At 41.5% G+C, this 23,589-nt stretch overlaps 1 protein-coding gene and 1 long non-coding RNA gene across 5 annotated transcripts in view; one reads left to right on the top strand and one right to left on the bottom strand.

Moving 5' to 3' along the window:
• Nucleotides 1–23,589, bottom strand: part of EXD3 (exonuclease 3'-5' domain containing 3) — a 411,990-nt gene that overhangs the window by 80,936 nt on the left and 307,465 nt on the right. The gene's annotated exons all lie outside the window — the stretch shown is intronic.
• The window catches only part of LOC114033615, a 20,879-nt gene continuing 12,768 nt past the window's right edge, over nt 15,479–23,589 (top strand). Inside the window, exons 1-2 of the long non-coding RNA XR_003568000.1 lie at nt 15,479–15,801; nt 16,316–16,464. This is a non-coding gene — a long non-coding RNA (uncharacterized LOC114033615). The remainder of the gene's footprint in view (nt 15,802–16,315; nt 16,465–23,589) is intronic.

Raw genomic sequence — 23,589 nt, 5'->3', positions numbered from 1 at the left:
GAGAATAATCTGCAAAGAGATAATAATTGGATCCATGGAAGTTGATGACATCGGTAAGGGAAAGAGTACAGAGGAAGAAGGGAAGAGGGTTCAGGATGGAGCCCTGGGGGATACCCATGGTTAGTGGGCACAACCTGGATGATGATCCAGCAAAGGAGACAGAGGACTGGTTGGATAAGTAGGAAGAGAATAAGGAGAGAGCAGGGTCATGAAAACTCAAAGAGAATAAAGTATCAAGGAGAAGAGGGTGATTAACTGTCAAAGGCTATGGAGAAGTCAAGAAGGCAGATTAAGAAAAGGACACTGGATTTGCAATTCAGAGATCATTGGTAATTGTGCTTCTTCTGTCTCTACCACAGCCCTCAGCACAGGACTGGGCACATAGTAGATATTCAATCAACACTTATTGACTGACATTAATTTGTTGGGAAAACATTTAGAGTTTGTACCACTGGCTTTTTTTTTCTTCTAGGATTCAAAGAAAAATGAGTAATTCAATCTGACATGACTATCAGCCACCAACAGTGGGTCTTGGGCCTTTAGAAAGATTCCCATGCCCCTCTCTGAAAAAATAGATATCTCTTTGGGAGATAACTAAATTCAGACTTTAGAAGGCTTTTTAAGAATTATTAGGGAAGACAGAATGACCCTGCTATGGGCTAGGAACCTTGGCTGGAGGAGAGAGCTGTGGTCTTCAGTAACCATGCTGCCTCAGCACTGGGGGTATGCTGAAGAATCACACCAAAGCACACAGAAGGCTAGATTAGTGAAGACCCTTAAGCTGCTCAGACTGTTGCGTTTTAAGAATAAAAGTCAATGTTTTTAGCCCAAAGACCTGAACTTGCTTTAACACAGTATGCTGATTTGTTTTCTGCCTTCCTCCCTTCTTCCTGTCTTCTTATCTCACTCCATCCCACTTCAGCCACCCTTACTAAATGTCCTAATCCAGAGGTGTCAAACTCACAGCCTGCAAAACTCCCTAGCCAAACCAGACTAAACAGTAATTGAGAATGTTTAATGAAACAAGTAAAAACACAACACAACACATATAACGTTAATTTGTGGTTTTCTAAGTCAATATGCCACAGCAGGGATCCCTATTTGAGTTTGACACCACTGCCTAGTACACCAACAGAATTCCATCTTCGTTTTGCTGATGGGAATCCTTTGCAAACTAAGTAGATTTCCCACTGGAGAATATCACCAAAATAACAGAGAAGGAAAACAAAGTGGAAGCTAAGTTTAACTTTGTCTGGAATCCTCTGGGGAAAAACAACCTTTCCAGTGATGACTCTCAGAAACAGGCTTACTCCTCTTGACTGATACCATTTCAAGCAGCTGGGTGGCAAAGAAAGGCATTTTTGGTGATTTTATTGCCCACAATCATGTAATGTTCTAGTTTATCAGCTCTTCTCTTTGCATGTGGCTCCACAGCCTTATCAGGTTACTAAGGCTTGGGGAAGCTCTCCTGTTATAAAGGGAGGCTTATATCAACCCATTAATGGAAGACGGTTTCTGTAGGATTGGCTGGACCTGATTGGCTGAAACACTAGGAGCTTTGGGAGTCTAAGTTCTAGGTTTGGGATTGTGGGAGAGAGGTACACAAGGCAGCGAGTTAGGATGGTAGAGCTTAAAGAGCTTTCCTTTACCAGGCACCAACAGGGTCTGGAATGCTTATTAAATGGTCTGAGGAATGGAAGAAAGGAAACCTTCAACTCTGGTTTGGTTCTTGAAATATTTCTTCATCCTAATCATCATCATTATTAATTCTCTGTTCTTATCTTTTTCAGTGGGATCCATAGAGAAACAATCTCCTGTTATTGTTCTCTTACAGTTAATATTCTATACAGTACTACACAGGTGATTGCAGGTGTATAAATATGCAGCACCACACTATAGCGGTTAAAAGAAAGGCCTCAGAGTCAGGAGGACCTTGGTTCAAATCTTGTCCCATATATTTCTAGTAGTGTGACACTAGTAAAGTTACCCCTCCACATTAGTAAAATGAAAGGGTCAGACTACATGGTTACCAAGGCTTTTTCCAGCTCTAAATCTATGATCTATTTACTGTCTTTTGAGGCTGAAGAAAAATATTAGTATTCAAGCATATCCTCTGTAGGCTCACAGAAAATATCCTCAGATGAACACCAGTGGCACTCAGGACATATGAATTTTATTCAGGTAAGCCACTTTTGGTTCCATTCAACAAATCCAATGGTGTATACACGTTATTTGGTTATACTTCTGTCAGTCGTCCATCAACAAACATTTATTAAGTACCTACTATTTGCCGAGCACTGTGCTAAATACTTAGTAAAAGAAAGGCAAAACATAGTCCCTGTTCTCAAGGAGTTCACAACCTAATTTAGGGAGCAACACGCAAACAACTATGTACAAACAAGGTGTATATGAGTTAAATTGGAAATAATCCACAAAAGGAAGACACCAGAATTAATAGGGGTTGACAACACCTCCTTGTTGAAGGTGAGATTTTAGTGGGGACTTGAAAACCAGGAAAGCCAGTAGGCCAGAGATAAGGAGGGAGAGCATTCCAGGTGTGGGAGACAGCCAGTGAAAATGCCCAGAGTTGGAAGATGAGGTATCTTGTGTGTGGAACAGCACTGTCAGTGTCACTGGATTCAGGAGTATGTGGGGTGGGAGGAGGAAGGGCAGTATAAAGTTTAAAAAGACTGGGAAGGTAGGGGAGGGGCTACATTATGAAGTGGTTTGGTTTTTTTTTTTTAATTCCCATTTAATTTCTTGGTTTATTTTCTTTTCCTTTTTTTTTTTTTTTTTTTTTGGTTAGGCAATGGGGTTAAGTGACTTGCCCAGGGTCACACAGCTAGTAAGTGTCAAGTGTCTGAGGTCATATTTGAACTCAGGTCCTCCTGACTCCTGGGCTGGTGCTCTATCCACCGCGCCACCTAGCTGCCCCATGAAATGTTTTTAAAGGCAAGCAGAGGATTTTATATTTGATCTTACAAGTGATAGGGAGCCACTGGAATTTATTCAACATCAGGGGGTAATATAGTCAGCCTTGAACTTTAGGAAGGTCACTTTGACAGTTGAGTGGAGGATGAACTAGAGTGGGGAAAGACTTGAGGCAGGTAGACCTACTAGCAAACTACTGCAATAGCCCAGGTGTGAGATGATGAGGGCCTGCACTCTGGTGGTGGCAGTGTCAGAGGAGAGAAGGGGACATAAGTGAGAGATGATACAAAGATGAAATCAACAGGCCTTGGCAACAGGTTGGATATATGGAGTGAATGAGAGAGAGAAGTGGATGACACCTAGGTTGGGAGTTGATGTGATTGAAAGATATTGGTACTCTCAACAGTAATAAGGAAATTAAGAAGAGGGGAGAATTTGGGGAGGAGGGACATGAGTTCAAATTTGGTCATGTTGAGTTTAAGATGTCCATGGAACAGTCAGTTTGAGATGTTTAACAGGCAACTGGGAGACGTAAGACTGAAGGTCAGAGGAAAGGTTAGGGTAGATTTGAAAATCAAAGGCATAGAGATGATAACTGAATCCATGGGAGCTGATAAGATCAAGTGAAATAGTACAGAGGGAGAAGATCCAAGATAGAACCTGGTGGGACATTTATGGTTACTGGGCATGACCTGGATAAAGGACCAACAAAGGAAATTGAGAAGGACTTGTCATGTAGGTAGGATGAGAACCAAGATAGAAGTAGTGACCTGGAAACCTAGAGAGAAGAGAGAATGAAAGAGAAGAGGGTGATTGACAGTGTTGAGGCTGTAGGGGAATCAAGAAGGACGAGTAAATGTCACTGAATTTGTCAATTAAGATATCAATAGTAATTTGGAGAGAACAGTTAGTGGAGTGATGTCTATTTGTTTCAAAAATATTTCTGCAGGTTTTTGACCTGTTTATCATGCTCCTTAAGAATGTACATTAAGCTTTTCCACCTTTCTGGACAGGAAGTATTCATCTTTTTAAAGCTGCTAGGGTGATGATCCCTGGGTTTTGTTAATATTGTACGGGTTTTTATTAGCATACTTTTCAAATCCCTTCTTGTTTATTTTGTAATTAAAAAAAAGTACATTGAGACACGTGTTAATTGATTTAAATGTGCTCTTTCCATTTAGTTTTAATTTCATTATGCCAGTAAGTCTCTTTAATATATTTAACCACGGCTTTCTCTTTGATATTTTCATATTCAATGTGTTTCGACTAAGGGACACCAAGATATCTGTAGGTATCACCTTCATTCACTGGCTCAACATAGTCTCAACAAATTCAAGCTTGAAGAGTTCAGTCTTTATCTTTCCTTGGAATGTGTTGATAATTTTACACTTACTGAGTCCAAAATGACATTGTGATATCTGTCATTGGGGAAAAGTTCTGTGAGATGAAGAGGTTGCTTAATGTGTTTTTTAGTGGAGTCATACAGCATATAGTCATACACATCAAATGATTAATAAAGTGTCTTGGTTTGACTCCCTTTTTAATTCTGAAGTCATAGTTAAGTTTTCCTTAGGAGAGATGATAATGGATGTAAGGCTAAGCATAACCATAATGGGCTTAAGCTGAAACAAAACAAACAAAACAAAAAACTATGATGATTCCCCCTCCCCCCATTACCCAGCCTTACTGCCTTTAAAAAGAATAGTTTTTCATGTGAAAATCAAATACTTTAATGGTCTCAATATACTTGGGGCTAATTTATATATTTGCAGTGCAGGTTTTGTCGGAATGAACAAAGACAGTTTGAATGTTACAGTGTTTTTGGGTAGCTTATTCAATAATTATCAAATCAAAATAAGTTGTTCTTTATAACCCTGGGCCATTTTGGTACACTCCTTTTGTTCCTCAGTCACTATGTTGACTTCTTGTATTCACAGATGTTTTTAGTGCATGCTCTGCATAAAGTACATAAGCATCTAGTTTATATTAGGAGAGGCTACTGGTGTTCTCAACAATGGTACATAGTGACTTCTATTAAAAAAAAAAGTTGGATCAGTCTTGTGTCTGAGAAGAGCTGGTAGAGTATGAAATAACACAGGGTCTCTTCAATGAGATCCATAAGAAATTAGGATAATAATTCACATTTAAAAAACAATAAGAACAAGTAGATAAAAACTAAACATTGCCTGGATTATGAAATTATGTTGGCTAAAGCAGGCATCTGTGTTATTTCATTACCATAAACATCATGGATAGGTACTATAGGTGGACTACAAAGTGAGCTTGGAATTGAATAGGAGGAAGTGAGTGGATTCAATAGTATTTAGGAAATTATGCTGCACTTTCAGTGATCTCAGATTTCTCCCTGACACAAAACCCCACCTTTTCAACAATATTTTCCTTTTTAACCCTTTTTTACATTTAAAAATTATTTAGTATTTTATTTTTCCCCAGTTACATGTAAAAACAATTTTTAACATTCATTTTTAAAACTTTTGAGTTCCAAATTCTCTCCCTTCCTCCCTCCCCATGCCCCTCCCTCAACAAGAAGGCAAGCAATTTGATATAGGTTATACATGTGTAGTCATACAAAACATTTCCATATTAGTCATGTTGTGAAAGAAAAAACAGACCAAAAAAAAAAAAACCACCTCAAGAAAAATAAAGTAAAAAAGTATGCTTCAATCTGTATTCAGACACAATTAGTTCTTTCTCTGGGAATGGACAGCATTTTTCACCATAAGTCCTTCAGAGTTGTCTTAGATCACTGTATTGCTGAGAATAGCTAAGATATTAATGGTTGATCATCTTACAATATTGCTGTTACTTTGTACACAGTACATTTCATTTTACATCAGCTCATGTATGTCGTTCCAGGTTTTTCTGAGAGCATCCTTCTTATCATTTCTTATAGCACAATATAATTCCATCATAAACACATACCACAATTTGTTTAGCTATTCCCCAATCGATGGGCATCCCCTCAATTTCCAATTCCTTGCTACCAGAAAAGAACTGCTATAAATATTTTTATATATATAGATCCCTTTCCTTTTTGTTTTTTATCTCTTCTTGGATATAGACCTAGTAGTGACATTGCTAGGTCAAAAGGTATGCATGGTTTTATAGCCCTTTGGGCATAGTTCCAAATCTTCTACAGAATGGTTCAATCAGTTCACAACTCCACCAATAGTGCATTAATGTCTCATTTTCCCCATATTCCCTTCATCATTTGTCATTTTCCATTTTGTCCTATTAGCCAATCTAATAGATATGAGGTAGGACCTCAGAAGTGTTTTAATTTGCATTTCTCCAATCAATAATGAGTTAGAGCACTTTTTCACATAGCTTTGATTACTTCATCTGAAAACTGTTCATACTGGGGAATGACTAATTTTTATAAATTTGACTCAGTTCCCTAAATATTTGAGAAATGAGGCTATTAGCAGACAAACTTGCTTCAAATTTTTTTTCACAGTTACTAGTGCTAATTGTATTTCCCTCCATTCTATTCTCCACCCTCCATTTATTCTATTCTCTCTCTTTTTACTTTGTCCCTCTCCAAAAGTGTTTTTATTTTGACTAGCCCCTCTCTTAATCTGCCTCCCTTCTATCACCACCCCTCCTTCTCTTATCCCGTTCCCCTCCTACTTTCCTGTAGGGTAAGATAGATTTCTATACCCAATTCAGTGTGTATGTTATTTCCTCTTTGAGCCAATAATGATGAGAATAAGGTTCACTCACTCTCCCTCTTTACCTCCACTGTAAAAGCTTTTTCTTACCTCTTTTATGTGAGATAATTTACCTCATTTTACCTCTCCCTTTCCCTTTCTCCCAGTACATTCCCATCTCACTCTTTAATTTTATTTTTTTAGATATCATCCCTTCATATTCAACTCACACCTGTACCCTCTGTCTATATATACTCGTTCTAACTGCCCTAATAATGAGAAAGTTCTTCTGAGTTACAAGTATCATCTTCCCATGTAGGAATGTAAACAGTTTAACTTTATTAAGTCCCTTATGATCTCCCTTTCCTGTTTACCTTTTCATGCTTCTCTTGGGTCTTGTATTTGAAAGTCAAATTTTCTATTCAACTCTGTTCTTTTCATCAAGAATGCTTGAAAGTCCTCTATTCCACTGACTGTCCATTTTTCCCCCCAGAAGGATTATACCCAGATTTTCTGGGTAGGTGATTCTTGGTTGTCTTGGCTTCTTTGCCCTCTGGAATATCATATTCCAAGTCCTCCAATCCTTTAATATCCAAGCATCTAAATCTTATGTTATCTTGATTGTGGTTCCACAATATTTGAATTGTTTCTTTTTGGCTGCTTGCAATATTTTCTCTTTGACCTGGGAGCTCTGGAATTTGGCTATAATATTTCTGGGAGTTTTCATTTTGGGGTCTCTTTCAGGAGGTGATATGTTGATTCTTTCAATGTCTATTTTACCCTCTGGTTCTAGAATATTTGGGCAGTTTTCCTTGCTAATATTTTGAAAGATGATGTCTAGGCTCTTTTTTTGATCATGGCTTTCAGGTAGTCCAATAAATTTTAAATTATCTCTCCTGGATCTATTTTCCAGGTCAGTTGTTTTTCCAACGAGACATTTCACATTGTCTTCTACTTTTCATTCTTTTGGTTTTGTTTTACTGTTTCTTGATTTCTCATAAAGTCATCAGCTTCCATTTGCTCAATTCTAATTTTTAAGGAATTATTTTCTTCAGTGAGCTTTTGTACCTCCTTTACCATTTGGCCAATTCTACTTTTTAAGGAATTCTCGTTGGCTTTTTGTATCTCTTTTACCATTTGGCCTAGTCTGTTTTTCAAGGTGTTATTTTCTTCAGTATTTTTGTGTCTCCTTTAGCAAGCTGTTAACTTGCTTTTCATGATTTCTTGCATCACTCTCATTTCTCTTCCCAATTTTTCTTCTACCTCTCCTACTTGATTTTCAAAATCCTTTTTGAGCTCTTCCATGGCCTGAGACCAATTTATATTTTTCTTGAAGGCTTTGGATGTAGGAGCTTTGACTTTGTTATCTTCTGAATGTGTGTTCTGATCTTCTTTATCACCATAATAACTTTCTATGGTCTGAATTTTTTTCTGTGGTTTGCTCATTTTCCCATCCTATTTCTTGACTTTCAACTCTTTGTTAAAGTAGGGCTCTGCTTCCAGGGTAGAAGTTTCACGGCCCCAAGCTTCAGGGGTTTTTTTGTAGCTGTTTTCAGAGATACTTCTCGGGACCTCTAAGTTTTCAGTTCTTCCAAGGTGCTATGATCTAAGGAGAGGTGTGTTTACTACTCTCCTGGCCTATGCTCTGGTCTGAGTGACCATAAGCACTCTTTTCTGTCCTGGAACTGCGATGAGGCTCCCTGCTCTACTGTGGCCATAAGCTCTGCTATGTTAGTGCTCCTCCTTGCCCTGGGACTGCCACCCAGAATTCTGACCCAGATCTGAGTATGGGCAAGGCAACAGAGTACTGCCTCAGTGCTAGCAAAGAGGCCCCTATAATCTCCTTCTGACCAGTTGTTTGAACCCCTTACTGTCTGTGAGCTGAGCTCCAGAAGCAGCCATTAGCATTGCTGATTCAGTAGCTCCTAAGGCCTGTTCCTGGTTTGTTGGAGCTGGGTCTGTGCTGGTGTGGCCTGCACTGGACTGTGCTCTACTCTCAACCAGGAGTGACTGACCTTTCTTGCTGATCTTCTAAGCTGTGTTTGGCTGAAAAATTATTTTGCCCCATTCTTTTATGGATTCTGCAGCTCCAGGAATTTTTTTATGGCACTATTTAAAGATGTTCAGAGGGGTTTTGGAGAGAGCTCAGGTGAGTTACTGCCTTTTTTCTGCCATCTTGGCTCTGACCTTCCTTTATTAAGTCTTAATAATCTTAAGTATGACTTCAAAATTAAAAAGAGTCAAACCAAGATACCTTATTAATCTTTTAATGTACATGACAGCAAGGTATATAGATCCACTAAAAACACACATTAAATAACCTCTTCATCTCATGGAATCTTTCCCTAATAATATCAGAATGTCATTTCGTCTCAGTGAGATACTCTTCAGTTGCAGATTATGTAAGACCATGACAGCTCCAAAAAATTAAAATTGTGGGTGACTAAAACGGCAGTAGAAAAATGCATGGCAGAGCAAGTATATCATAGCATATAACAATGACAAGCATATAAAAAGAAGAAACCTAAGTCAAAGTAACATAGGAACAGAAAATGAGGTGGTCCAGTCATAAATGAAGAATAACAGATCGACACCAAAAGTGCTACACTGGGACCTTCAAAATGCCCCAAAAAACCCAGAGAAAGACTTTCTGCTAACTCCTCTATGAAGGATTTATGAAAGTATGTGTCTGGAAGTCACACAGGATGAAAGATGGATTTTGAATTGCCTTGGTAAAAAAATGCAGCTAGCAGTACATAGAAGAAATCATGTATCCATCAAAGTAAGAAAGTACAAATGTATTTAGACATCATTTTATGGTTTACAAAGTGCTTTACAAGGAGCCTTGGCTTTCACTAACTATAGTAACATTAAACCACTGAATTTGGATATCATCTATTCCTAGAGGAGTACTCAAAGGTCTTCTCCAGAGATCCTGCCCAGTGTTTACTACATCAGTTAGTGCCTCCTGTTCTTCAGTCTCTTCTAGCAAGCCACCATTCTGACTGTAGTAACACAATTGCTATACTAACATTAGGCAGAAATCTTGTCTTATTTAATCACTGTATCTCTTTTATTATTTAGTATAGTGCTCTACTGCCAGTCAGTCAGTAAACATTTAGTAAGCACCTACTGTATACCAGGCACTGTGTTAAATGCTGGGGATACAAAGAAAGGCAAAATACAGTGCCTGCCCTCAAAGAACTCACAATCGAATGGGGAAGACAAAAAGCAAACCAGTATGTACAAATAAGCTACATATAGGATAAACAGGAAATGATTGAGAAGAAAGCCGGTAGAAGGGTTTAGAGAGGCTTTCTTTAGAAGGTGGGATTTTAGTTGGAATCTAAAGGAAGCCAGGGAGGTCAGTAGCCAGAGTTGAGCAGGAAAAGCACTCCAGGCATGGGGCACAGTCAGAGACAATGCCTGGAGCTCAGAGATGGAGTGTCTTGCTTGTGAAACAGCCAAGAGGCCATTGTCACTGGATCAAAGAATATGTTGAGGTATAAGGTATAAGAAGAAGACTAGAAAGGTAGGAGGGAGCTAGGTTAGGAAGGGTTTTGAATACCAGAGGATTTTCTATTTGATTCTGGAGTTGATAGGGAGCCACTGGAGTTTATTGAGAGAGAGAGAGAGAGAGAGAATGTGTGGGTGACACGATTGGACCTGGACATTAGAAAATCATTTTAGTGGCTGAATAGAAAAAAGGACAAGACAGGACAGGAATAGCTGTTCAGTGCTATTCTTTCTCGCTGTTGGAGACATATCTCAATGTTGGGTCAGCTCAATAGGTAAGGACAGCCCTCTGACTGTCCTCTCTGTGTACCTCTCAGCATCTCCAGGCAGAGGGTTCTCACTGTTGGAGCTAGCCTAGGCACATGGAACACTCATTGGCTGGGAAGCCTTCACCAATGAGAGAGCTCCCCCTACAAAGAGTCAAAAAAATCCCAGGAGTCGTTCTGTGAGAACATTCTCAGAGGGCAGCACACTTTATATTTGAAATAATTTTCCATTCCATTTATATATATAACAGGAGGCAGCTCTGGGGTCCCAGTTTTCCAGGATTTCATTTCCCTGCTGAAGGATGACCCCATGTCAGCTGCCCTAAGAATAACAGACAAAATTTCCAGGGAAAATGCAGAAGGGAGGAAAACCATGCCCTCCCAGTGCCCCCTGGAGCTGCTTGGCCAGTGACTACACGCTGGAGCAAAACAGGCCCAACTTGATGCACAGTGTTGGCTCTGCAGCAATCCTTCATTTCAATCTCTGGTCCCTCAAATCTCAGGGAGGGAGATGGGAGTCCTGAGGTGCTATGGTGAAGTACTTCAGAGACAGAGGTATCTCAGAGTGGGTGGACACACCTTACCACAATGGAGGTAACCAACCACCTCAGAGACATGTATTAGTGGATTGAGACTTAAAGGAATCTCCTTCAAGCCTTGATTCTCAGGCTGGAAAGTCTGTGGCCAGAAATAACAAAGGGATGAAGGTAGCTGTAGGAGCTTGACATCTTCACATTGGATTTTCTTAATTTATATTTAAAATCTTCCTAGTTTACTCCCAAGGCCTCTGGGCAGGGAGCGGCTTCAAACTCTAACAGTCATGCATTTAGTTAGGTAGAGCAGTGGATAGAGAACTAGGCCTAGAAGCAGGAAGACCTGAGTTAAAATCCAGCCTCAGATATTTACTAGTTGACTACTAACTAGTCATGGACTAGCTTATCAGTGACCTGACTTGACTGGGCAAGTCACTTAACCTCTTTCAGCCTCAGTTTCCTCATTTGTAAAATGGGAATAATAATGGCACCTCCCTCCCAGGGTTGTTGTGATATAATTCTTGTGTTTTAGAAACCTTAGAGTGTTTTATACAAATGCTGGCTATTATTAGCTATGTGGCTTTTAAAATTTATGAAGTGTTTTCTTCACAACATCCAGTCAATCAACAAACATTTATTAAGTGCCTACTATCTGCCAGTCACTGAATTTAAAGACTTGCTTGAGGCCATATAATGAGCATGTTTCCAAGCCTGGATTTGAACCCATCTACTGATTCCAAGCCTGGCATTCTTTACACTATATCATATGCTGCCTTGCAGAAGGCTGCTGGGGTGGCTTTTTGTCTGGCCCACTCTAAGTATGGTATAGTAGAAATGTTGACCTGGGGGTAGAGAACCAGGGTTGGAAACCCAGTTTTGCTCCTTATTATCAATGTGACCTTGGACAAATCACTTCCCCTCTCCGGGCCTCAGCTTCCTCTTCTGGAAAATAAGGAAAACGTATCAGATCATTGTCCAGCCCTAAATCTAAGTTTCTCTGTTTCAGGATTAGTTCCATTCCCTGACCTCCTTTTTTTATACTCCCTTTGGTTTCATATACTTTGTATGGGATTTTAAATTGATCCTATAATATCCTATAATAATTACTATCACAAGATAATGGAATTATAGATTTAGAGCTAAGAGGGTCTTTAGAAGTCATCCTACCTACCTCACTCATTTCACAGATCAAGAAGCAGGCCAAGTGAGGTTAAGTGATTTATCCAAGGTCACTGAGGTATTAAGTGACAGAACTGGGATTTGAAACCAGGCCCTCTGACTCAATGGTTCTCCATTGAACCATATTCCCTTGCTTTGTTAATAACAAAAAACAGTTCAATTTTACATCGCATTTTTCTCACAAAAATCCTAGGAGGTGTATTATCATACCTTTTTCACACAGGAGGAAAAAGTCTCAGAAAGTTCAACCTAGGTCTCCTGATTTCAGGTCCAGGATGTTTCCACCATACCATTCTGTCCACCCAGCAGTATGGGGCTGTGGGTGGGATGGAAGAGAGGGGGTATATTTTTTCTTTCTTCTAAACCTTTCCTGGAAGTTTTGAAGGTCTCATGCCATTTCACACATTCAATAAGCCATGCTGAGCTCAGTGTCTGCTCCATGCTATCCCTATCGTTGAACACTTCGGGGAAATGCAAATAGGAGTAAACTTGCCTTGAGGGCATTTATGGGATTGAGCCAACACATATTGATTCCTTCTCAGGTCTGAAAACTCCTCCCATCTGCCAAGCATACAGCTCCTCCCTCCTCTCTGTAGCCCTGTTTGGCTATCATATTATTAATCTCCTTTCAAAGCCAAGTATCCCAAATTGGTCTCACTTTGGCCTTAGCCTGCGTCCCTCCCCTCGTACTTTATTCCTCTATAGTCTCAGCTGTCTTTTAAAAGAGGCCAGAGTTGTTCCAGGTTGTAAATTCAGAGAGGCTTGCAGCTGATCACCCATGAGATGGAATTTTTGCTTCCTAATGGGATTGCTCTGGTATCTCTCTCTCAAACCCCATGCCTCCCATTCCCAGCTGTTAACTTGGCCTAGACAACTCCCATGTTGTCCAAGCCAAGCTAGGCATGGAAGTGAACTGTTCTGACAGTTCTGCCCATGTTATTTGGAGCAGACCACCAATTCCAGGCTACTGAGGAAGGCAATCTGGACATTCCTACCCAGGGCCAGCTGGGGCAATGGGGCCTGTGGTTTGTGGTCTTGGGGGGAGGGGGAAGAGACCCCCCAAAGCATACTGTCTTAAGCCCTTTGGGAGAGCAATCTGTGGGAAGGGAAGCCTATAAGGACCTACTGCCTTTCACATTTTCTGCCTCAGTTCTCCCACATTAATGGAGGCTTCTTACTAATGAGCTGTTCAAATACTCCTCAGAGGCCCCTGCTAGATGGACAGAGCTATCTTGTGGGCACCAGATCCATAGAGAAAGGCCTGATAAAAGGAACAGAATCATTTTCTCTCCTGGGATCTTTTCCAAAGAGCAATTATCTCCTTGGTGTCAGGCTTCTCAAAAAGGAGTGGACTGAAACAATCTTTTACAGTGACTGGAGATGGTTTCTTGGGATGCAGTGAGGGAGACAATGATTTTACAGGCACTTGAGAGGTGGAGGACGATCCAGACAGCGGCTATTAGCTCTTTAACACACAACAGTGAACAGTGGCCTCCCCAAACAGCCACTGCCTTGTCCAGTCTCCCGACAGGCACTGGGTCTCTTCTCTGATTGGTCCCCCCTTCCCCAAGGGCTCAGAAGCTCAGTACAGGGAGAGCCAAAAGTCTTGAGTGGGGTTCCTGGATTCTAGTACAGAAGAGTTCAAGGCAGGGGAGTACGGAGAGAGGGAACCAGCATTGAGTTATTCTACTCCATCTCTTGGAAAGTCCTGGAGTCAAGGGGGTAAAGCTTAGGGTACCAAGTTCAGAACAGGAAGACTGAGACTGGGCCCAGCTGTCAGAAGACCCCCATTGCTCCTACAGTTCGGTATTTCTTTCCTTTTGGGGTTTCATCTTGTTGGTAGGGCAGGCGAGTTGAGCAGGCAGGAAGGCTCGAGGTTACCCACGGACACTGAGATGGTGCCTTAAGGTTTACGACAAACTCATCTCAATTCAACCAACATTTACTAAGTGCCTAACTTCTTGCAAGGGATTCTTCTAAGTGCTGGGAAGACAAAGACAAAAACGACCCTCCAGGAGCTTATATTCTACAAAACACTTTCTTTGCAAGAACCCTGTAAAGGATGTAGAAAAATACTATAATCCTTATTTGACAAATAAGGAAGTTAAGTTAAAGAAGTTAAAGATCTTTGCTCCAAGTCAACCCTGCTAAGAGGTGCAGAGGCCAAGATTCCATCAGCCACCTCTGCCCTTCTGAGGGAAGCTTCCTGGGGGTGGGAGAGACTGTCTCACTCCGTCCAGCCTTGCCTTGCCAAGAATCTTCTTGCAAAGGTCTAGCAGGAGGCAAAAGCCTAAATGAATGTATTCTGGAAATATTAATAACCTGCCATATGCATGGTCCCGCACTGGGTGCTGGGCATACCAAGAAGGGCCTGACCTGACCTTACCCCACCCAGTCAAGGATCCTTTTGAGGCTTTAAGGGTTTCCAGACTCTACTCCTTCCTGCCACTCAGGGGCATTATTGGCAGGGGAAGGGAAGAGGAAGAGGCATGGAAAGGCTCTGCCTGGGAGCATAGCTCCTGTGTAATGATATGAATCAGCCCTGGGCTTCAGACTGCACTTCTGCAGAGACAGAGCCTTCTGAGGGAAGGAGTATCACATGCACAACCTCTGCAGGAGATGATCTAAAGCCAGATACACTGAACTCTGACATGGCTCAAAACACCAGGAGGAAAGTGAAGATGGAAGGAGGAAAGAAGGTCCAAGCATATTTGGGTCAAAGCCAACTGATCCCCAGGAGGGGAGACGAAATATACCCAGAGAGGTGCAAAGTAGGAGGTAGATAAGCCTTGGGTGTAAAACAGATGAGGGGAAGTCAACCAAACTGGGAAAAAAATCCTTGAGAATCAAGATCAAAGTGATGTTTCCACAGAAGCCAAAAGATTTCATTCCTGAGGAATGACTCATGAGAGGTTCCTCTTTGGCACAGACAGGGTCCCACTTCCACTCATAGTAATGCCAGGAGCCTGGAGTCTCCACCCTGAGCTGTCCTGCCTTCTGGGCATGGATATCACAAAAGGGAAGATCCTTTCATCTCTATTTATGGGGTACTGGTACAACCGGCTAAGCTGTGGGTCCCTCCATTGCTGGTAGAATATTCAGGGTTTCCCTACAGTGCCCTGCATTCTTTCTCAACCACAGTTCAGTCATGCCCAATCCAGAAGAAATGCAGATGGGAGATTTTATGAAGATCTGGGCTCCCACATTTTGTCTGATTTCATCTCCGGTGAAACCACTAGACACCCACTCTGTGCAACCAATTAAACCTGTGGTTTTGTGAGCTGGAGGATCCTGGTGACTAAATGCTCTATCTAAGTGGCAAGCAGCCAAATACCCTGGTGCAGCTGCCTGTTGCTCCCTGGAGAGACAGGATGGCCCCAGGAGAGGGGTCTCAGAACATTGGCCAGAGTAGAAAGAGAGAAGAACTGGCAGAATAGGACAGTATCTTCTCTAGGGAAAAAGTCACAACTGATGAAGAAAAATAACCCTGTGGATCCAACAGAAGCAGGCTCAAGCTAAGGTTACTGAGAGGAGAACACAGCTAACGAATCATTAGCCTACAGCATTCATATTCTCTTTCCTGTTGACCACCCCTCAAAAGTGCTTTCAAATCTACTCAGGAAGCTACCAGTGAGACGCTGGGAAGAGGAGATAGCAGACGTCTTTTCTACATTCAGAGGTCCACAGAAATGTCCTGGGGAGGATGTAAGCATTACTTTCCAACAGTAGTTTAATGCAGCTTACAATTTCATTAATTTTTTTTAAGCAGCCATGTCACACTGCTGATTAAGCTTGTAATCAATTAAAATTCTGCACAGGATGTTGAAAGAATTGGCAGATATCAAGGTGTGGATCTCACTTTTGACATGTAATTACTGTACTGACTATGGGCAAGTCCTTTAACCTCTCTGAGCCTCATTTCCTCATCTATAAGATACCTGTAGTCCCCACCACACAGGGATGATGTGAGGATTGAATGAGTTAATGTGCATAAAGTGTTTTGTAAATCTTACAATGCTATATAGACATCAGCTATTATTATTGTTTTCATTGTTTGCATAAATTACTACTAATCCAGGGCTCCTTCATCCTGTGTTTTTTTTTTTATTAGAGGAACTTATATTTATTTATATTAAAATTCAATTTGTTAGATTTGGTCTACATATATAGATATGGAATCACTGGGAAAATTTCTCTCCTTCCCTATTGTGCACTCCAGTTTGACTTCTCAGCAATAGATGAGCACAGTTCCAGTCAACTCCACTGAGCATCTCTCATCTTCTGCACCACCACCATCACCAAAGTCAGGAGTAAAAAGCACAGGAGAGAACTGATGAAGTCGGTTGCACAGACTGCCTGAGTCCAGGGGTGAGTATTTGGACTGGCAGGAAGCCAGCATCTGGGAGAAGAGGAAATGCTAGTAGAGCTGAGACCACAGTTGATAGCAACTTCTTGTTGAATTTCCCAGTGGCTGACCCTAGGGTACCAATGTTTACTCATGGCTTTCCTCCCCAAGAGCTTGAGCAGCTCTCTAGCCAGACACACACTGTTTCTCCCGGAAACTCGTTGCACCTGCAAAGCAGAGGAAGGGGATTGTATGGGGACACCACTGTTACCATTCTCTCTCTTTGCTGGGAAGGCTGAAGCATGGGTCAAGGTGAGAGAATAACCCCTAAACAGGAAACACCTCCCTTCAGAAAAGGCATCCCCTACACTGACAACAGATCTACCCTCCAAAACACTCTAGGCCCACTGAGCTTGAGAGACAGTAAAGGAGAAAGATGAAACAGCCACACTGTATCCAGGTACTAAATAGATGCTCTGGCTGGAGTCTACTGACAGAGTTGCCATTGAAACCTGGAGAGCTAGACCTAGGTTGTCAAACTGCCACCTCTTTTATTATTAATGCCAATCACTGCTATAAACTTGTGTAGCATTTTTGTTGTTGTTGTGGTTGTTTTGCTTTTTTTTGGTGAGGCAATCAGGTTTAAGTGACTTGCCCAGGGTCACACAGCTTGTAAGTGTCAAGTATCTGAGTTTGGATTTGAACTCACGTCCTCCTGACTCCAAAGCCAGAGCTCTATCCCCTGTGCCACCAAGCTGCCCTTGTGTAGCATATTTTTAAAGTGCTCTCACATTAGTTCTTGAAGCCTCACAATAACCAGCGTGCTCAGTGTTGTGTAAGAATGCTAGATCTGGAGCCAGAGGACCTGGGTTCAAATCCTGGTTCTACCATTTACTATTTGCATGACCACAGGCAACTCACTTAACCTCCCTGAACCTCAGTTTCCTCATCTGTAAAATGAGAGGGTTGGACTAAATGACCTCTAAAGACCTCCTAAGATCAAATGAGATAATATTTGTAAAAATTTGGCACATTTGGCACAGTGCCTCCTGGCACATAGTAGGTGCTATATAAATGTTTATTTCTTCCCTCACTCTAAGTTCCCTTCCAGTTTTAAATCCATCATCTATGAACACTGTGAGATTAACAGGGTGATTAGTATTTTTCCTATTTGGTATATAGGGAAACTGAGGCTGACTCAGACTGGCAAAATTAGGACTAGAATTCTAAGTCCATGTCTAGAGAAACTGGATAAAATTTGGTTGTCCAGCTCAACCCCTTTCACTTTACAGGGGAGGGAACCGAAACTCAGGGAGGTTAATTCTGACCCGAGGCCATGCAGGTAGGAAGGACCCAGTTCATCTAATTCCAGAGCCAGCTTTCTTTCTACTGTACCACTCTCCCTCTAGGGATGGCCACAAATGACCCATAACATCCCACTGTCAACTTTCAAAACTCCTTAGAGACAAAGGGGATCTGATATGAGCTTTTGTAGTCTCTTCTGGTTTAGCAGAGTTTCTGGCTCTTCCTTGTCGTCCGAGGCCATCTCCTCACTGACTCTTTTGGAAATGACACATCAGCTACTACCCACTGTCTAAGCTTCCCTTCTCCAAAGAGTCTCCAGTACAAAGCTTTTTTTCTCCTTCCTAACTTGTCTCCAACACCACTATTTTCTACTGGTTTGGTTTGATACATGCTTTGAAAAGTGAACATCTTCCAAAGTCACTGAGCTAATTTCAATACCTAGCACACATGCCCTTTTCCTTTATTTCCTTACACATTAAGGAGCTGGGAGGATATTTGTAGAACATAGCTAAAAGATGTGGGATTTGTACTTCTGTGAAACTACCTGGCATTATAAAAGTCATCATGATCCCTTCCTAGCCAAGGTCTAGCAGTATCAATGACTGGTATTCCTAGGGTATGGTGACCTGGATGGAAGGTCTTGCCCTACCCTTGTTTCTCCTGTTAAGTCACTCATACCTCATATATTTCCCTCACCCTCCTTTATTTTTATTATCATGAAGGGTAGCATCTGTGTGATGATTCTTAGGTCTCTTTTTATCGAGACTACACTTTCATCTCAAAACTACAAATAAGTTAAATATGCTGGAGAAACAGGAGCATCTTTGAAGTTCCTCAGGTAGGACTGTTATGCTCTGACCCGTCTCCCTACTTTGGATAGGGCATCCAATTTCAAACAGCAGGAGTTTTTCCACATGGCTCATGGGGTTGTGCCCTGAGTTGAATTCTCTTCCATCAGCAGGACTGGTGTGGGAAAGGATTCAGATGGAGATGATTGGGCTGGAATAGATCCAGGCCCTCTATCCTCTTTCCTCTTCTTTATCCTAGCCCATGGAGGAGGACTGCCAGGAACACAGCTCAAAATGGAGAGAGTCTGTAGTAGGTAATCTCTCACTGGATTTGGGGTGAAGATGAAGTACTTACAAGTACAGCTTTGGGGGTATGCTGGCCACCAGGGTTTTGTAAAATGTCCATTTTTGGCTTGGCAGTAGAATAACAAGGCTCACTGAGCCAACTTCACAGGATTACCATCTGGCTGGCTGTGTAGATGTATAGTAACTGTTAGCTGTTTCTGTGCAAGGCTACAGGAGATGGACAACTGAATGAGGGAAGTGAGAAGTGTTGTGAACTTCCAAGTGTCACAGAGAAAGGCTGGGCTGAGCTGTAGGGACTATATATTTCCCTACCCAGATCTTTCAGGGCCTTTGTGGGACAGGTGGGGAAGTCACTTTCTGGGCTGGGATCCCCTGAGATTTGGCAGGACCTCTGTGAGAAATTAGCTGAGCACCTACCCCCATGCCCTGTGCATAGCAGGCACTTAATAACATGTTCAATGAACTGAATCAAGGCCTTCCTGACAAAAGAAAAAAAAAGAGGCTGAGAGGATGTGAACCAAGAAAAGTGAAGTGTGGCTAGGGAACAACTCTTCTCTTTGCCCTCCTTTACCCTTTATTCCAAGAAGAGTCAGGGTCACTGGGGAATGCTTCTAGGGTCCACAGTGCAAACGGCTTCTCCAAGAGCAGAGGAGGCTCCCACAGAGCTGAGCTAAGAGGCTAGCAAACACAAACATGTATTTTTAGAAGCATCACATTGTGCCACTTAGAGAAGGAATATTTCCATGCAGGGCTTTTTCCCTCTTTCCTTATCTCAAATGAGGTATTAATAGCGTGAGAACTCTACCTCACAAAACGACTCATTTCACAGGATGCCTCGTGGGGTTCTAGAGCCCAATCTGAGCCATCACCCATTCCCAATATTGCACTGAGTAAAGAGGCACTCTGCTGGTCAGGCTGCCCAGGGCTGAGCGGCATGGTTTAGCATGTAGAGTTAGGAGGCAAGAGGCCACACATCTCTCTATAGAAAAGAAGAGCCTATCAGGACAACAGATTACTACTTCTGTGCCTAGGACACTGAAAATACACTCACCATGTATGTGGGAGACAGACTCCAAAAGGTTTTACAGTCAACTCTCCATTACCTATGGGTGAATTATCCATTCCAATTTAAACCAGTAAACACTTATTAAGTGCATTCTAGTACAATAACAAGTAGAATTTATATAGTGCTTTAAAGGTTTACAAAGCACTTTACAAATATTATTCATCCTCACAACAATCCTGGGAGGTAGGTGCTAATACTATCCCTATTTTACACATGAGAAAATTGAGGCAGAAGAGATTAGGTGACTTGCTAAGGGTCATACAGCTAGTAAGTGCTGGAGGCCAGATTTGAACTTAGATCTTCCCGACTCCAGGAAGTCCCGTACTGACCCAGATCTAGTGCTCTGTCAACTGTACCTCAGAGCAGCCTGTGAATGACTATGTGCTAGGCACTGGGGATACAAGGACAAAAGTGAAACAACCCCAGCTCTTAGGGAGCTTACCTTCTAAAAGGGGAGAATGTACACATACAGATATATGCAAAATAAATACAAGTCTAGCAGCTGGGGAGATCAGGAAAGAAAGGTAGGACTTCAGTTGAGTCTGGAAGGGAAATCAAGGATTCCAAGAGGTAGTAGTGAGGTGGGTGTGCATGCTGGGCATGGGGGACAGCTGATGGTAAGGCAAAAAGACGGGAAATGGAGTACTACATGGGAGGAACAGGAAGAAGGGCTAGACCATAGAGAGTGTGTGTGTGGAAATTATGTGTAACACAAAGCTGCAAAGGTAGGAATGGGTCAGATTGTGCAGAACTTTATCAAAGAATGGAGTTTATTGAGTAAGACACAGTTTGATCTGTGCATTAGGAAAATCACTTTCACAGCTGTGTGAAGGATGGACTGTAGATGGAAAATATTTCATACAGGGAGAAAAATGAGGAAGCTACTAGGGTGTTAGCAGTGTGAGTAGAGAGAAGGGGATAGATGTGAGAGATGTAGAGATAGAATCAATAAGATTTGGCAATTGTTTGGATGTTGGGGGTGAGGGAGAGTGAAGAGCTAAGGATAATTCTGAGGGTGTAAACTTGGGTGACCAGAAGGATGGTGGGACCCTTGACAGAATTAGGTAAGTTAAGAAGGGGGATGGGTTTGGGGTGAAAGATGGTGAGTTCCATTTTGGATATGTTGAGTTTTAAGATGCCTATGGGATAACCATCTTGAAATGTCTAGTAAGCAACTGGTGATGTGGGACTGAAGTGCAGAAGAGACTATGGCTGGATACACAGATCTGGGAGTCATCCGTATAAAGATAATAACTGAATGAGGTCAACCAAGTGAGAAAATAAAGAGGAGAAAGGGAAGTCTAGGACAGAGCCTTAGTATACACTCTTAATTTGGGGTCAGGATATGGTTGATGACATAGTCGGAAAAAAAAAAGGCTGAGGAGAACCATAAGAGCAGTGTTATGAAAAACAAGAAGGGAATGAGTAGGAGAAGGTGGTCAATGTTGTCAAATGCTGCAGAAAGGTCAAGAAGAATGAGAACTGAGAAAAGGCCATCAGATATGGCAATAAGAGATCACTGATAACTTTGGAAAGAGTAGTTTTAGTTAAGAGGTCAGATGGAAAAGGATTGAAGAATGAGAGAAGAGGAAGTAAAGGAAATAAGTTTAGGTAATTTTTTCTAGGATTATGGCTGTGAAAGGGAGGAAAAATATAAGATTATAAGTTGAAGGGATGGTAGGGGCCAGTAAGGGTTTTTGAAAGGTGGGAGACATCTGGGTATGTCTGTAGGCAACAGGAAGGAGCTGTTGGAAAGGGAGTAAAGACTGGGGAGGTGATTGTGGAAGCAGCTGTTGGAGATGAGGGAGGATAACACTATGATAAAAAGAGAAGGGATGTCCCTGGGGGTAAGAGTAAGAGTCTCCTCTTCATCAGAGGCATCAGTAAAAAAGGAATGTCCAGGTTGTGGGTCTGTGTCTGCCGCAATGCACTCAAGAGTTCAAGGATTCAAATAAACCATTTAAAAAATAAATAATATTCAACAACTTTGGGGAAAAGCGATTCCCAAGATGGCTAAAAAGCAGTTCATGAAGGTAAAAGCATATAAAAGCTGCCAGCAGGGAGCCATTGGCAGGGGAGTTCCCTGGGGTCTCAGAAACTCCCTGACAAAATTCCAAAATTGTTTTTCTATCTTCCCCCAAAGAGGGGTCCCAGATCAATCAACTTGGGGACAAAGTTAATTTAAACTGCCCCAGGTATGTTCCACAAAATCTTGGCTCATGAGAGTGGCCAGTTGGTTCGATGAGAGTGTGGAGGTTAACTGAGGCCTTCCCAATTCCACTCATGTTCTAGCCCACAACCAAGAGAGAATGGTGGGTGATCTCAATGACTTTAGAGATGAAGAATAGAGAAGGGAGGGAAAGCTCATTGTAAATGGCCTTTATTTCCTCGGTAAAGTATGAGGTAAGGTCCTCTGCTGACAGGGATTATTATTAGTCTGTGGGACAAAAAGAGACATAGTGTACACAGCAGATAATGAACTGTCCTTGGAATCAGGAAGAGTCTGAGCCTGGCATCTCACACATCCTGCTCATGTGACCCTGGGCAAGTCATTTAACCTCCGGTTGCTCCAGGCAGCTCTCTAAGACTATAAACTGTAGAACAAGTGCTCATCTGCATTGCTAAAGTTTCCTTACTGGAAGTTTCTTGCACCAATGGAATTAAAGATCCAGTCCCTCCCTCCTTCCCTCCCCAATAAAAGGGATGAAGAATAAAGCAGGAAGGTTGATTTATAAAAACATAAATAATATATTCCAAAATCTAATAAAAATGTGCAGTTTTCTTTATTTTCTGGTCTAGAATTTCCATGTCAATGTCTCTTTCCATTAGTGAGCTATTTAAGAGTTTAATGGAACTATACCTTTGCTCCAGTGAGAGAATAGCCTGAAGGTCTGGTCACAAAGGATGATGAAATTCTCAAAGATAACAAAAGATGGGAACAGTTAATGTTGGAAGGGATATGGGAAGATGGACATACTAAGACATTGTTGGTGAAGCTATGCATTAATCTTACCATTCAAAAAAGCTATTTGGAGTTAATGCTAAAAAAGTGATAAAAATGCCCATATCCTTTAACATAGAAATTCTATGTTAAACTAGGGAGTTTCTACGGCTAGATACATGTTCCAGGAAAGTCTAAGATAGAAAGAAAGGGTTCATACACCACAAAATATTCATAGAAGCACTTTTTGAGGTAGCAAAGAATTGAAAATAAAGTAGATGGCTACCTATTAGGAAATGGCTAAACAAATTGTGGTACATGAACGTAATGGGATATTATTGTACCATAAGAAACAATGAATATGAATAACTAAGAGAAGCACAGCAAGACTTATATGAACTGATGCAGAGCTGGGAAGACAATATGCAAAATGACCACAGCAACGTGAACAGAAATAAGAAAAAAAAGCTAAACTAAAAAGCACTATAATTTATAATGATCTGAGAAGATTTGAGAAAATGCACCTCCCTCTCTTCTTTGCAGAAGTCGGAGACTATGGGTATGGAATACTGCATATTGGCTGATCTATTGGTTGTTTTGCTGAACTGCTTTCTTTTTTGTTCTTTGTTTTAAGAGACTGATCCCTAAGGTAGAGAGAGAGACAGAGAGAGAGAGGAGAGAGAGAAGAGAGAGAAAGAGAGAGAGAGAGAGAGAGAGAGAGAGAGAGAGAGAGAGAGAGAGA

The sequence above is a fragment of the Vombatus ursinus genome, unplaced genomic scaffold, assembly GCF_900497805.2.
Source record: "Vombatus ursinus unplaced genomic scaffold, bare-nosed wombat genome assembly UNPS02000580.1, whole genome shotgun sequence".
Taxonomy (NCBI): Eukaryota; Metazoa; Chordata; class Mammalia; order Diprotodontia; family Vombatidae; genus Vombatus; species Vombatus ursinus.
Note: the sequence above shows the minus strand (reverse complement) of the source record. Positions and strands in the feature narration are given on the sequence as shown.